Source organism: Balaenoptera acutorostrata, chromosome 17 (assembly GCF_949987535.1).
Source record: "Balaenoptera acutorostrata chromosome 17, mBalAcu1.1, whole genome shotgun sequence".
In the NCBI taxonomy this organism is placed as follows: domain Eukaryota; kingdom Metazoa; phylum Chordata; class Mammalia; order Artiodactyla; family Balaenopteridae; genus Balaenoptera; species Balaenoptera acutorostrata.
The window spans coordinates 41,247,958-41,263,694 of NC_080080.1; positions in this window are offsets into that span (position 1 = coordinate 41,247,958).

A 15,737-nucleotide genomic window follows, 5' to 3' on the forward strand; every position below is an offset into this window, starting at 1 on the left:
ATTTTTTCCCTGTGATTTTAATGAGAGCTTCTTATATATGTGTCTGAAGATAGAATGAACCTCTGAGAAGAACTTAAGTATCCAGGAAGGCACTGTGGAGTTGGCCCAGCAGTCTTCTGGGGGTGGTAGAAAGTCTAACACAAAGTAAAGAATCAACTCAATTTGCAATTAAAATTCTTCCCGTATATTCGTGCACACTTTTTCATTAGCAAGTATGGTAGACACTATTGCCACAAATTCATTTCCCTTTCCTCTTCTGAGAGAGCCCCAGTCTTGTTCAAAATCAACTTCTCCACAAAGCCATGTGCTTCAGAAAACTGTGTGCTTTCCCAACCCCAGGGGTGAATTAGGATTGGTTTAAGTCAATTATCATGGCCTCATTACTCTCGCCAGTAAATGATTAGACACGTGACATACTCTTAGCCAATGAGATGTGAGAGGAAATCTCTCAGAATGCTTCAGAGAACTTTTCACTAATAGAAGACACACAGGAAGAAATGGTTTCTCTTTTGTGTCTGAATAGGACACCCAGAACTGCCACAACCATCTTGCAGCCATGAGAAGAACAAGCCTGAGAATGGACCTTTGGGTGTCTTTCCATCATCTTTCTGAATCTCCTCACCATGTTACATCTCTCTCTCTCTCTCTCTCTCTCTCTCTCTCTCTCTCTCTATATATATATATATATATATATATATATGGTATAGGCATTTGGGCTGATTTGGTTTTAACCCCCAGGACAATGATAGAATCTCAGTGTAAGAAGGTGTGTTAAATGGTTAGAATAATCAACTTCTAACAATCCAAATTATAGACATCCACAAAAGCTGAAAATGCTAATACACAGTAGATTCTCATTATTCATGGAGTCCATATTTGTGAATTCATCTACTCACTAAAATTTATTTACAACCCCTGTATCAATGTTCACCCTGCTTTCACAGTCATCTATGAACATGCACAGAGTGGGGGAAATTTTGAGTTGCCTGACACGTGCATGCCCAGCTGAGGTTGAACAGATGACACCTGCCTTCCTGTCTCAGCTCTCATACTGTAAACAAGTGTCCTTTTCATGGTATATATAGTGCCACATTGTTCATATTTTTGTGCTTTTTGTTGGTGATTTCACTGCTCAAAATGGCCCCAAGCATAGTGCTGAAGTGCTGTCTAGTGTTCCTAAGCTCAGAAAAGCTGTGATGTGTCCTACAGAGAAAGTACCTGTGTTAGATAAACTTCACTTGGGCATGATTTCTAGTCCTGTTGGCCAGGAATTCAATGCTAATGAATCAGCAGTATATATTAAATAAGGTGTCTTTAAACAGAAATATTCATGAAACAAGATTATGTATTGATCACTGAAAAAAATATTGTGACCAGAGGTTCACAGAAACCTAAGCCTGTATTTCTCTAGAAGCAATGGTTCGGTATTTGCCCATTCAGTGTTTACAGAGCCTTTATAGAACAGAACTACCATGAATAATGAGAATTGACTATATGTTTTATTTCCTATTATTTGTTTCTTTCTCTCACAAAAGGTACAGTGTTCGGGGGTAAAACTATAGAAAGTGAGTACCATCAATCTCAGTGAATCAGTCCCTTACAAGATCCAATGACTTCACAGTTATGAATTCCACCTGCCTGGAGCCCCCCAGTGGCCGGGCATCACGACCAGATGACCTGAGGTAGTTCACTCCACATTTCAACAATCACCAGCAAATACAGCATGCTACAAGGAAAGGCTCATACTTTGCAGTCAAAGAGCCTGCTAGAGGAAAGTTTTCCCAAAAGGAGAATGTCCCACAAAACATATATTTACAACCTGGACCTGACTGTTCTCCCAGGTTTCCTTATCTAAGGCGATAAAACACACCCCTGTTAAAGTGTTACTTTGATCTGGGGTCTCCTCCAGACCCACAACAGACAAGAGGGATGCTCTTGCTAAACACAAGCATTTGAGCCCAGACTCAAAGTCTTCACAGCCCGGGAGGCCAGTTTCCTTCTTAGTCAGGGGCCCAGCTTACTCTCTACAAAGAGCCTGTCTGCATGTTCCCCAATCCATGGTGTATCACTGTCTTCCTCATGTGGTGAGATCTTATTAGCCACTGCTAAAGTTAGGACCAATAAACCCCACAGCAACCCAGCCAACACAGGCCACGTTCACCAACACTGGACTCAGCCTGTGCAGAAGAACTCTGAGGCCAACTCCTCCATCCAGCTGAAGGCCATGACCAAGGGATTAATAGCTCGCTCCACTGCACCCAAAAGGGTATTTAGACTCTTTAGGGTCCTTATCAATTGGCCCACACTTGGCCAGGAGGAGGCCCTGTGTTTCTGGTCGAAGTTTCCTTCTCTGAAAAGCCAAACTTCTCAAATGATTTGTTCCCACGTACCGTCTCCCTCTTTCCTCAGTCTTCAAGCTGGTTTCAACCTCCACTATGCCACCTAAAACTTAGCGAAAGCTTTCAATGGCTTGCTCCATCAGCCAGGAACTTTCCAGTCTTAGCATTCAAGGACTCCCTCCTGCCCCTCAAAGCTCCGTCTCCTCTCTGCTTCTGAACTTCTCTCTCTCTGTCCCACTCAGCCGCGGGCACTTTGGCTCTCCCCATCCTCAGTCCGCCCTTGGACTCCTCCAGACCTGGAAGTAGCCCTCTCCCCCTCCCTCGGCGTCCACCGCCAACAGCCTCATTGCCACCTGCAGCTTCACTCACCTTTCATGAAGAAGCCCCCGACTTACAGAAGTAGCCCAGACTTCTCTGAGCTTTGGACTTGTATATAAATTACAGTAGTGACTAACACTTATACAGCACTCACTCTGCACTAGGTACCCATCTAAATGCTTTACATATGCTAAACTCATTTGGGCCTCACCAGAACCTTATAAGGTGGGTACCACTGTCGTGATCCCCTCCCTTTTTACAGATGAAGAAACCAGGGGCACAGAAATGTTAAGAAACTTTCCCAAGGTCACATGGCTGCTAAGAGGCAGTCAGGGTTCAGAGACCATGCTTTTAATCACTACACAATACTGCCTTTCAATTTATTTACTTACCAAAAAATCACTATTTGAATGTCTTATAAAAAGTAAAAATTAAACTTGTAATACTTCTCCCTAAATCTGCTCTTTCTTCAGTATTCCCTATTTTGGAGAATGTCACCACCACTCCAGCAGCAATTCTGCGGTTCCCTTACCTGAATATCAAACAACCTCCAAATCCGATCCAGTCCACCTCAAAGATATTTCTCAAATCTGACTTCTCTTCTGTACTACTGCCACCTTAGAGCAAGCAATAGTCATGTCTTGCCTGGGCTTTTGCAAGAGCTTCCTAATTGCTCTACCTGCATGTACCCAGGCCTGATTCCAGACCTTTCTCCCACTGCAGACAGTGACTTTTTAAAACTCAGATCTGCTCATGTTACATCCTACTCAAAGTTTCCCATCATCCAAACTCTTTCCCAGGCCTGCTCCCTGCAGGTGTAGCCCGTGTTCCTCTCCAGCTCTCTCCTGCCCCTCACCTCCTTATTCGCTGCAAAGGTGCGCTCTTAATCCCTCACAGGTGGACCTTATTCCTCCCCCACGCTGTTTCCTCTGCCTGATTCTCACCCTTCACTTACCCACTCCCACTCCCCACAAACTTACTCGATCTGATTAACTCTTGCTCACACTTGGGAACACCTTTCAGAGATCAGCCAACCTTCCCTGACTCTTCACATCCCTGTAACACACTTCCCAAGCACACAGTGCTTCTCCTTCGTAGCTCTTTGCACAAATGTCAATAAATAGCTGATTTCGTCATAAACTCTTTAACATCTGTCTCCCTCATTCTCCCTCATTAGAATGTAAGACCCACGATGGCAGAGGCACTCTCTGTTCTGTTTGTCACTATGTCCCCAGAACCCATCAGTGTGCAGGAATAAGACTCTGAAATGTTTTTTCAATGAATAGGTAATAGTTTGGAGCCATATTATCCACAGCTTAAATGCCATCTTGAGAGGTTGGCACTTACTAGGTAGGCAATAAGGAACCAAGGCAGTGCTTTAAGTAGGGAAATGGTGAGAGTAAGTGTCACGTTAGGAAATTAATCTGACAGCACTGTGGTGGTCAGTGAACTGCATTACCTAGGTGAGAAGTTAGTCCAGTCATGTGTGGACCAGAGACTGGACTGGCAGAGTGGTGTTGGAAATGGAAACAAATGAGGGGTCAGAATCAAAAGACGCTGCAAAGTAAAAATCTTGGGTTATGTGGTAACTCAAGTTATTAACTAGTTGGGAATGGGTCAGTTTTATTCTGATAACTAGCAGAGGGTGTCTCTGTATTAGATGCTTATGATGTAGTCATCTGCCAATGGAGGAGTGGAATGCAGGGGCTTGACAGGAGGAAAGGATTGTAGGAAGGGTGCTCAAATTCCCCCTTCACCCTGAAACAATGCAAATAAATAACATGATTACATTCTCAATAAGTAAATATGCAGATAAATTAAGACAAAAGCAGATAAGTAAAACAATTACATTTCAGCAGAGGACACTCACTCTTCCCTATCTAGTATCAGAAAGACTCATCTCTTACTGCTTAAAGCAGGTCAACCTAGATGGTAGTAACAAAAGCCTTTCTGCTTTGAGCACGCTCTGTTCCCATCAACAGACAACCATTCTTTACATCTGACGCTGAAGTTTTATAAAGTTATCATATTTTAAAATATCTACCTCCTCTTATGAAACAAAACCTCATAAAATGGGAGAAAAGCATTCCAAGTGCTCCCTGATAGTAGAGATAGGCGTTATCAAATAATCTGGCTGTAGTTACAAATACACAGTAATATTTAAACTCATTAATTTGAGTGTTTATACCTTTTTTATAATAAATTTATTCATTTATTTTTTTTAATTTATTTTTATTTATGGCTGTGTCGGGTCTTCGTTTCTGTGCGAGGGCTTTCTCTAGTTGTGGCAAGTGGGGACCACTCTTCATCGCAGTGCGCAGGCCTCTCATTATTGCAGCCTCTCTTGTTGCGGAGCACAGGTTCCAGACACGCAGGCTCAGTAATTGTGGCTCACGGGCCTAGTTGCTCTGCAGCATGTGGGATCTTCCCAGACCAGGGCTCGAACCTGTGTCCCCTGCATTGGCAGGCAGATTCTCAACCACTGCGCCACCAGGGAAGCCCTATTCATTTATTTTTTATTTATTTTATTTTTGGCTGCATTGGGTCTTCGTTGCTGTGTACGGGCTTTCTCTAATTGCGGCGAGCGGGGGCTAATCTTCGTTGCGGTGCGTGGGCTTCTCATTGTGGTGGCTTCTCTTGTTGCAGAGTACGGGCTCTAGGCACGCAGGCTTCAGTAGTCGTAGTACATGGCCTTCAGTAGTAGCACACGGGCTGCAGTAGCTGTAGCACGCAGGCTCGGTAGTTGTGGCTCGCGGGCTCTGGAACACAGGCTCAGTTGTTGTGGCACACGGGCTTAGTTGCTCCGCGGCATGTGGGATCTTCCCAGACCAGGGCTTGAACCCATGTCGCCTGCATTGGCAGGCGGATTCTTAACCACTGCACCACCAGGGGAGTCCCTGAGCACTTATACCTTAAAGGCCATTATTTACTTTTAGCATTAAAGGGCTTTCCATTATGCACACATAATAAATGAATGGAAAGTCTGAACAGCCCCACAAATGAGATGCCCTCACACCTCTCAGGCTTTGAGGGTTCCCCCCACCAACAAGTATACTTGGAAATTTTAAACTTTAATTTTCAGGAGTGGCTCAGCCCTAAGTGAGATATATTTAAGTAGATAAAATGTCAGACTGCATTTCTCATTCCTGGCCTTTTGTACTGAACTTATAGACCATGGGAATAAAATGGCACTCAACACCACACTCCGCAAAAGTATTTTGGGCGCATCATATAATTTCTCAGCCAACAAAAGCTTGTCTGAATCAAAACACATTGAAAGTTTCTTAAAAATGTAACACTCTGTGCAAATCTGCAAGTAAACTCTCAGCCCATTTCCCTGTGAGGCTGCAAATGGATTGAAAAGGCAAATCAGAACTGTAGGCTAAAATGTGCCCCTATTAACCAACTGCAGCGCATTTACTTATCCAAGCATCCATGTGGTGACCAGCTTTCCATGTTTGTGCTAGTGTCCCTCTTATCTTAAAAATCATGATTTATCTGGACAAACTTTTCATAAGGTCAATGGTTATGTCAACAAAAGAACAGTATCTGGTCTTGAACTAGACGGGGAAAAACTCTAAGCAAAGTGCAATTAATGACAAAGCAATAATCCCCTCAAACCAAGAGGAAATGGCTTGAATGAAAACAAATGACTTGAATTTTTAAAAAATAAACCATTTTTACATTACACAAATGCAATTTCCCACTTTTATTTACTTTGGTCATATTATTTTTCTATTTACATATAAGCCAACCAGAGTTTGATGGCTGATTTCATCATGGGAAAGAGAAGCAGAGGAGTGCCAAGTTTCTTGGCACCTGCCACAGTAGAAACTGCTCCCTTCCATGTTCATTGGGTTCAGCCTGCACGACTACTGGAGATTACTATTTTACATGACTTCTTACCTTGATACAGCACTCGTTTCATCTTGGCAACAAGCCTGTGAAGTCAGTACTACTGTGCCCACTTTATAGACAGGGAAACTGAGACTCGGAAAGATCAGATGGTCAGAAGGATTAAGTAACAACTAGCAGAGGGGTGAGATGTCACATAAACTCAGGTCATTTGACTCTAGGTCCATTCTCCCCATGCTGCTATGTGATAAGCACAGATCAAAATGTCTGAAATTCCTGATACATGCCCAGGGATAAACCAACACCCTTCATACCCCATGTTAGTCTGACAGCTGGACCTCTTCCAGCCTAATGAGTAGAATCAAGCCTGAAATAAACAGTTCCACCTATACACCTCTAAAGAACATACAAATGAAAATACCTAGATTTCCTTCTGTCAACCACCCACACCACATATTTTAATACTTTGTAATTTTTTTTAAGTGTCATTTCCCCTCTTGACTTGCCTGTCATGGTTGACTGCCTTCACAACTAGCTGTGGCCAGAACTAAAGAAAGCAGTGGGTCTGGGGTCAGGTTGACACTCCAGAGCTGCCTCACCTGGGGGACCATTCCCAGCACCCCATTGTTTGGCAGCACCAAGTAGGACCCATAAAAATCTTATGCCCAGACTTGTCATGCCACACCATAGAGCCTCTTCCCTCAGACATCAGAGGTCTGGAACAAACACTAGCTACTGTTTATTCAGTTACTTTGTTCATTCAACAAATATTGAGTGGGGGAAAACCAACTATGTGTCAGGCACTGTGACAGATGTTGCGGAACTAGGCAGAGTTACATAGAGGGTGGAGTTTAGAAAACAAATGTTTTGAAGTGTGTTAAAGGGTATGGTGGGGAAGAATGGTGTCTATAGAAGGGATGCCTAACACAGACTTAGGAGGTCAGAGAAGGTTTCATGAAAGAAGGAAGGAATGTTTAAATGAAACTATTAAGGATAGGGGGAGTTTGTCAAAGGAAGAACCTACTATGTGCTGGGCATTTTCTGTTATTAAATCTTCTAAAGTTGTTATCTCTATCTTATACATGGAGAAACTCAGGCTCCGAGGGATATCATGATTCATAAGGGCCAGCTAGTCTCAGAATTCAAATTCAGCTCTGCAAACCCCAAAGCCCATGTCTCATTACTCTTTTCACCACTCTGAAGGCAAAACACCTTCCCACAGGTCCTATAGGAGCCCAGGAATATGCATCAGTATCGGTCCAAGACCTCCCCGCTGTGCTTTATTAGTCTTCTTAGGGATGTGCAGGAAAGGTCTTGGTGCCAGCTGCTGTTTGGGCTGCTGTCTAAGGCACTACAGCAATGGTGCTGGAGCAGAGTTGGGGCAGGATCTGGGGAGGCTCTGTTCAGAATGTGCCCTTCCTGAACCACAGGGGAGCCCTGGGCTTTGTAGTACGCTGCGTTCATGATCCATCCATGAGCATCTCCATGACTTTGTCTTTCAAAGCCATCCATATATCCTTCAGTATCAAAATTGATGTTATACAGCTTGGTCAGCTGTCTTCCCCAAACGTGATACCCAGAGACACTGGAATATTTCACAAATCCCATCCACTGTCAACAGAAAAGGAATTGAATCCATTAGAGATACTCAGAAGAAAGTACTACAGGCCCTGATGGGTCATGATAAGACCATGGGGATCACATGGATAAAAGTGTAGTACAGATTCCTATGTTGGCTACTTTGACTTAGTGGGCAAACCCATCTGGGTGTGCAAATTCCAATGCCTTGATTCAAAGAACAGTGTCGTCAACTGCCAGCTGTACCTTCACCAGAAAATCTAGCTTTGATGATGGAAAATCTTGCAAGACTCCAGAGTTCTCATTCTGATAATCAGTTTTCACTAGTAAGATGTAGGCATTGTAGGCAATTTGCTAGACCTTAAATTTGGTCCCTATAACATCCTAGATGCCATCTTGCTCTCTCTTGCTGCTTTTTCTTATTGCAGATTATACCAAACACATCAGTTAATTGGGATTTCTGGTGAGTTATGTGCCAGGTAATTGAGGTGTCTTTGAGTATAGGTTATTTTCTGTTCACTGAAACCTCCTAGGTGCTGGGTGCCGTTATGTCCTGCAGAGGACCTCCTCTTCAAGGCAATTGCTCACAGTCACAGACAAACACTGTCGTTTCTCTGATGAGCCTCACTCTGACCCAGGCATTGACTCTGGGAGGGAATCCTCCCTTGCCAGGTCATCTTCAAGATCAGAGCAATGATACAGTTCTCTGGCTTCCTCTCTCCTCCCTCCCTTGTCTGCTTTCACTCCTCACAGTTCCCCATGACCTTGCACTGCTCCTGGCTGCCCATAACCTCTTTATCAGGGTGCTCATCATGGGGAGAAGAGGTCCCCCTAAAGTGGTGCCTTTTCTATAGGATTTCTATGCCCTCCAAGTCAGTCCCCATCCCATTCCCTGTTCTATTTTCCTCAAGGAGATCACCTCAAGTAGGCTGAAAGTAATTTGCTTCTAACATTTGAAAATGATTAAATAGCACTAACTAATATGAGTAAAATGAATGTCACTGAAATGTCAGTAGATTTAACCCACTCTAGAAGGTGCTTCTGTTTTAAGGAAGTCTTCATCAACCTAAAGAAATTCCTACCTGGGGAGATATAATTGAGCAGGGAGAGTCTGTCATCACTCCTCCTCTGTGCCAAAACTCCAGAAGAAACTTGATCAGCAATATACGCTGACACTTCTATTCCACCATTGGCCTTTGTCTTAACATAGACAGTAACATCCACAGTACTCAGTTTTCTCCCATGCTTAAGCAAGAATTAACTACGTGTCATCCTGAAACACAGGAGGAGTGATGAGAATTTTGTCTCTACATTATTGATTCATTCAACGTTTACTGAACACTTCTCATGCCAGGCAAAGAGGCCTTAGGCCTCCATGCAATGCATGACTTTATATTCTAGATAAAGAGGTAGACATGTATAAAGAAGGACAGTACAGCATGAAAGATGTTCTCCTTACTAGAGTCACACATGGGGGGCCTATGGGAGCAGATTTACAGAAGACTAATATTCTCCCAGTGATGGGGGCAGAGGGGAGAGTGCATGCAGACACCTGGAGGGTGGGAGGGCAGGGCCAGGAGTCCTGAGTGGAGGGCACCCAGCCCTTATCCGCAGGCATGCTCCTGATTTTCCTACAGTTGGAAAAGAGGTCCTGGGAACATGGCCAGATGATCTGCGCTGCAGAGGTCAGTGAAGAATTAAGTCAATTGCCCAGGCACCTGACAGAGCTGATAGATTGAATGAGGTACCATGGTAGAGTAAGGAGCAAACAACCTGGCCTGGGTGTGCATATTGGCTCTTCAACTATTAGCTATGTTATTTGAGACAATTTATTTAAATTCTCAGAATCTCAGTTTCCTTAGCTGTAAAATGGTGAGAAGATAGACATCTCATAAAGTTGCCTTAAATATGCAATTACAGTGGTAGTATATGTGAAGCCCCTAACACCCAAAGAAATAATCTCACAGCACCCCCTAGTTTCTAGTTTGCTCTCCAGTCCCATCTCTCTATCTAGAAAATCTAAGTAGAAATGACTGTTCCCAGTCACAGCAGAAGGAAGTAACTCCCAGCACTCAGGTCTGAGAGCTCAGAGAAGCAGTGGAGAAGTGGACACAAGGGGATGTCATATTTGAGAGAATAGACATGTGTGCACTAAATATATCCAAAGGACACACTCGCGCTTTTTGACTAATTTATAATGATCCTCAACCTGTGCTTTAGCCCCTAATCTACCCTTTTGCTGGTCTTCCAACATTTTTCTGTTAGCAATTCCTTGAGCCTTTATTAGCTAACATTCTGTTTGTCCAGTAACACCTTGAGGGACAGACAGCCATCTAAGGGCAAAATCCAAGGATATATCATAGACACAGCTGGGGGAAGCATTCAGGGAGCTAAGCGAGTGAGAGAGAGGAGGGAGCTATGGCAGGATGTGGACGGGCACAGGACAAGCTTCACCCCCTACACACATCCTTGCTGATAATGAGTCCTAAGTGTTGTGTCAGGGTCCCGCAGACATGGGGGACAGCAGTGTTCTGGCAAAGTCTCAGAACTGAAAAAGGACTTTCAAAATCCTAAGGTTTCTCCTCTGCCCCCAGACCCAAGACTACCTAAAAACTATAGTAAAGATGGAAATACGTCTAATTATTGAAAAGCCCTTCATTTCTTATGAGCCACCAAATGGATTTTTTAATTCTCTTTACTGCCTCCCCAAACTAAGGAAACACATGCAGATTGACCTCAACCAGCTCTGAGTGACAAGCAGAGAAAACAAAGCAGAAAAGAGAAGGGGAGGAAATGTGTTCAATTAAATCAGTAAGATTTAATTGCCCATATGGAGTTAAGCTGACAAAGGGTGATATCAGAGGCCTGCTGGAGGTGGGACTAACTTCTTGCATTGGGGGCTGAGTCTGGGGGCTGGGAAGGCCCTGAGGCTATTTACCCCACTTGTTTAATCCTTGCGCTTTGCTAATATTAATACCAGTTTAACTCCCATGTTAAATACCAGCTAGATTGCTCTCATGGGAGACCAGAAACAAGCAGCAACCTCCATTTATCCATTCACTCATTGGGCACCTACTGTGTGCCGAGGGTGTGTGCAGGCCTTGGTCATGTTGAACTCCTCAGTAAATCAGCTGGACATCTGAGGGTTATTGCCCTTGATAAGAGCAGCGCTCGTGATCTGGAATACCCCCTCCAGCCTGACTGTGAGCGCCTGGGAACTCAAGCTTCATTCTCTGCTTCCTCTCTTTTCACTTCTGCCGTCAACACAGGGCCGGGCACCTGGAGGTGCTTGATAAGTTCTCTCTGACCCATAATCGAGAAGACAAGTTCCCTGACTTCAGGATAGCATGTAATCCACTAAAAGGAAACTTCTTCAGAAAGGCCTATTCTATAGAGTAGATTTCAAAAGACTGCCTATGTTCTCAAAATAAGTAATCTGACATGATAAGGGCCACGTTCAGAGTGTCCCTAAAATGCGGGCACACGTGGTACAGGACACGAAGAGACTCCAAGCCTGCAATTGCTTTGTTTTCACCTTGGCAGCCCTGCAGCTTGGCTCCCAGATTCAAAGGGATGATGTATTTTCCCATATTTATTATTTGCACTGGACTACTGAGGAAAAAAGCAGGGCAGCAGGCCGATGTGTCTCAGTGTTCCTGCCAGGAATAACAGAGAGGCCTTGCACCAGCGACTCATTAGCTTATGGAAAACAGTTCCCTAAGGAAACTGCAGGGTGTAAATAAATTTAAAACATTTCAGCCTTTTGAGGCCTGCAGATGCCAAATTTGTAAAACAGTGGTGGCTCAAGAACGATGTAACATTCTGTTGCACGTCTCATAAATTTAGCAGAAGTTCTATAGTACGTTAATAAGCAAAATAATGTGATATCACAGACATATTTTTTACTGAAATATGCATTACTTTGTTACTTATAAGAAGCAAAAATGTAGTTGGTAGGGTAAATTCAGTCTAAAAGAAGAGGATAGTTCTAGAGATATCCATGCATCTACCTTCCTAACTCAGGGCCCTGTTAAAGGAAATCTCTTCTATAGATGTTATCCCAAGCCCGAGTATACGGCCAAATCTGGCTACAGCTTCATGTATTGTCCATGCTTCAAACGTGGTGTTAGAGAGTATTATACATGAGGGAAATAGGCGAGGCTTAAACCCGAACCTCTGATAGAATATATCTGTTAACTGTTAACAAGACACACAAAGGAAGCGGTACCTTTGAAGTTAAAGACAACCTTTCGTCTAATCCCTCCATTTCATAAACAAGGACCCTGAGACCAAGAGAAGCAAAGCAATTGGCCAGAGTTGCACTGCAGGAGAGTGGCAGAGCTAAGAGAGCGTGGTTCTCTCTGTCCACTGTTCATAAGACTGACAGGATCAGGGCTGCACAGCACTTAGCACCCTGCCTGGCACATTGGGAACACTTGACAAATGTTGGCTATGACTGTCACTGTTACCGTTATCATTATTTCTGCTACCCCAATGTGCTAAGTTATACCGCTTATTTTCATCTGTTTGCCAACAATGATGACTTGAGAAGCTCAAACTAGGATTAGTTTTACATCTATTATCAGAACATCTTTTTATAATAAATTTATTTATTTATTTTTGACTGCGTTGGGTCTTTGTTGCTGCACATGGGCTTTCTCTAGTTGCGGTGAGCAGGGGCTACTCTTCATTGCGGTGCGTGGGCTTCTCATTGTGGTGGCTTCTCTTGTTGTGGAGCACGGGCTTTAGGCATGCAGGCTCAGTAGTTGTGGCACATGGGCTTAGTTGCTCCGCGGCATGTGGGATCTTCCCGCACCAAGGCTCGAACCTGCATCCCCTGCATTGGCAGGCAGATTCTTAACCACTGTGCCACCAGGGAAGTGCAGAACATTTTATCGTGTTGTATCAAGTCAGTGTCATTCGTTAGATGATCTTCCCCAGTATTAACTCCTGAGTCCAAGAAACCCCATACACTCTCAGTTTCCCTTAATAATACATAACATACTGTTTCCCACTAAATCATGATTTATTCATTGAGTACCAACAGACTAAATTTTATAAACATATAACATATAAATATATTGTAGCCTCGAATCCTGTGCATAGTAGGTGCTCATTAACAAATCTCTGATAGTCGTGGTGTTAGATGATGGGGACACAAAAGCTAATAAGGCATGGTCCCTCTCCTTTAGAGTTTCACAGTCTGATGAGGCTAATCCTTATTGAACCTATTTCAATTTTTAGCCCACATCATGCCTATATATGGTTGAGCCCATGTATTTACCTCTTCACAATATAATCCAAATTCCTAACATTCCAAGAATAGTCCTTAAGCAAGATTTCATCCAAGAATTGTCATAAATAATAGCCCAAACAATAATGAGCCACAAATATATTAGAGGAAGGTGATCTTTAAGAGACAAATGGACAATTGGGCTATAGAATAAAAGAAAGCTACATAACACAGGCCAAATAATTAAAAGGCTACAGAATTTTTTAAGGAAGCAAGAGGAAATTAACCTAAATTTAATTCAAATCAGATAAAATGAACTTCTCTAAAGAATCAAGTTCTGAGAAGCTACTTGATCTATACCAAAGTGGGATAGTACGTGACTTAGAGAAGAGCCAAAGGTCTCAGCACAAGTTTATGAATCAGAATATGCAAACTAATGCCAAGAACTAACACCTGGTCACAGGCTAAGGCCAGTCCCAAGAAGGGAGCAGATGGGCAGCTTGGAGGTGCACAGTCAAGGTCCCAATTCATGAGGGACTATCCAGGGGGTTTTAACAGTGCTTCTCAAATATTAATATAGCTCAGAGTCCCCTAGAGGACTTGCAAAAACACAGATAACTGGCCACCCTCAAAGTTTCTGGGGTAGAGCCTCAAAGTCTGCATTTCTAACAAGTTTCCAGATGATGCTGAGGCCGCTGGTCCAGGAATCCCTAGTTCAGAGAAAGCACAACACACATGTCCCAAGACATATGGACAGCAAGGATGTACTATGTGTACTATGTTTGCCTTTTTAAAAATTCCTTGAGCCAATCACCAATTATGTATGCTATACATCTGAGTGACTCTTGAGCCAAAGAAGATGAAAGAATTAAGAAACCATTCCAGTTAATGGGACAGAATGTAGGAAAATAGCCTGACATGGAAACCCAAAAAATTTTTTGAAAAAAAGCTCCTGGAATAGAGAAGAATCAGAACCAGAGTCAAAGGGGTGGTGAGTGGAAGAACTTGACAAGAAAGGGAAAAGTTGAGAGGAGAAATTGCACCACTGGAGCAGTGCCAAGGAACTGGCAATCCCCCAGACTGTGAATCCAAACTTTGTAACAGCCCCATTTACTGAGCATTTACTGCTATTCCAGTCCCTGTCCTAGGGGTTATACATGTCTCTCTGAAACCTCAGAACATCCTCTAAGGTGGTTATCGTTTCTCTTTTACAGATATGAAAACAAAGGCTCAACAAGATGAAGTAATATCACCATGGCAGCTGGTAAGTGCTGGGTTCAGGATTAAAACTCATGTCTGTCTGCCTCCCAAGCTTGACTCTTATCACCCACCCAGTCTGCTTTCCTAATTCCCCTTCTCTAAAGATAAAACCTAAAGGAAGAGGTATTGAGGGAAACCACAAACAGCCGCATATGGCTAGAAAGAAGTAAGGTACATAGAATAAGAGGGAGTATAGTATAGTGGCTGAAGCTTCAGCTTTGAGACTGAATAGACCTGCATTCAGATCTGTGCTTCTCTACTAAGGAACTATGTAGTCTTGGGCAAATCACATAATCTGATCCCAATTTATATATCTGTATAATGGGGATATTAATATCTACCCTCCAGAGTTATTAGAAGTAGTATGGATTTTCACATTAGAACTTCAAACTTTTACATCAGAACTTTAGATATTTTTACCTTAGAACTAGTATTTTTTTACAACATTTCCTAGCAAACTGTAGTTGTTCAAAAATGAAGGTGGTGGCAGTGATGATGGTGGAGAAAAGACCGGAACCCTCGTAGCTGAGGAGCTGGAAAGAGAACGTTGAACAGCTTTAAATATGTTTCAAGTCTCCATGTTTGAATCAAACCTACACCCAATACAAAGAGACTCTGCCACTATCAGTTAACCAACATGAGATGTGGAAAATGGAGAGGTATCTGAAGATTGGAAGTGAACAACTTCTGATCCTAATTTTCAAAACAAGAATAAAATATACACTCCAGAAATTCTAGACTTTCAAGCCTATGGTTGAATGTGTACATGTGCAGTACTTGGGCACCACAATGGAGAATTCCTCCATAATTTAGAGATAAAATAAACAAGGCTTCCCTCTGAGGGTTATCCAATAAAATCAACATATAATACTGGAGTTGAGATCCGAAGTATTCAAGGTGACCTTGAAGAGAGACTGGCTCAAAGGCTCCAATGGATTTCACTGGAACCTAATGGAAGATATTTACAGAACTGAAGGAAGAACATAAAGGGGAGGCTGATATGAAATATGACAGAATAAAAAGGAACAGTGGGCAGTAACTCTTCCTTACTAAGAAGACTTTGCCATGATCCAAGTACCTGAACCCACAACTCCTTGAAGACAGGAACTGTTCTAATTCACCTTCACATCTCCAGGAACCAGGAAACCAGTGCC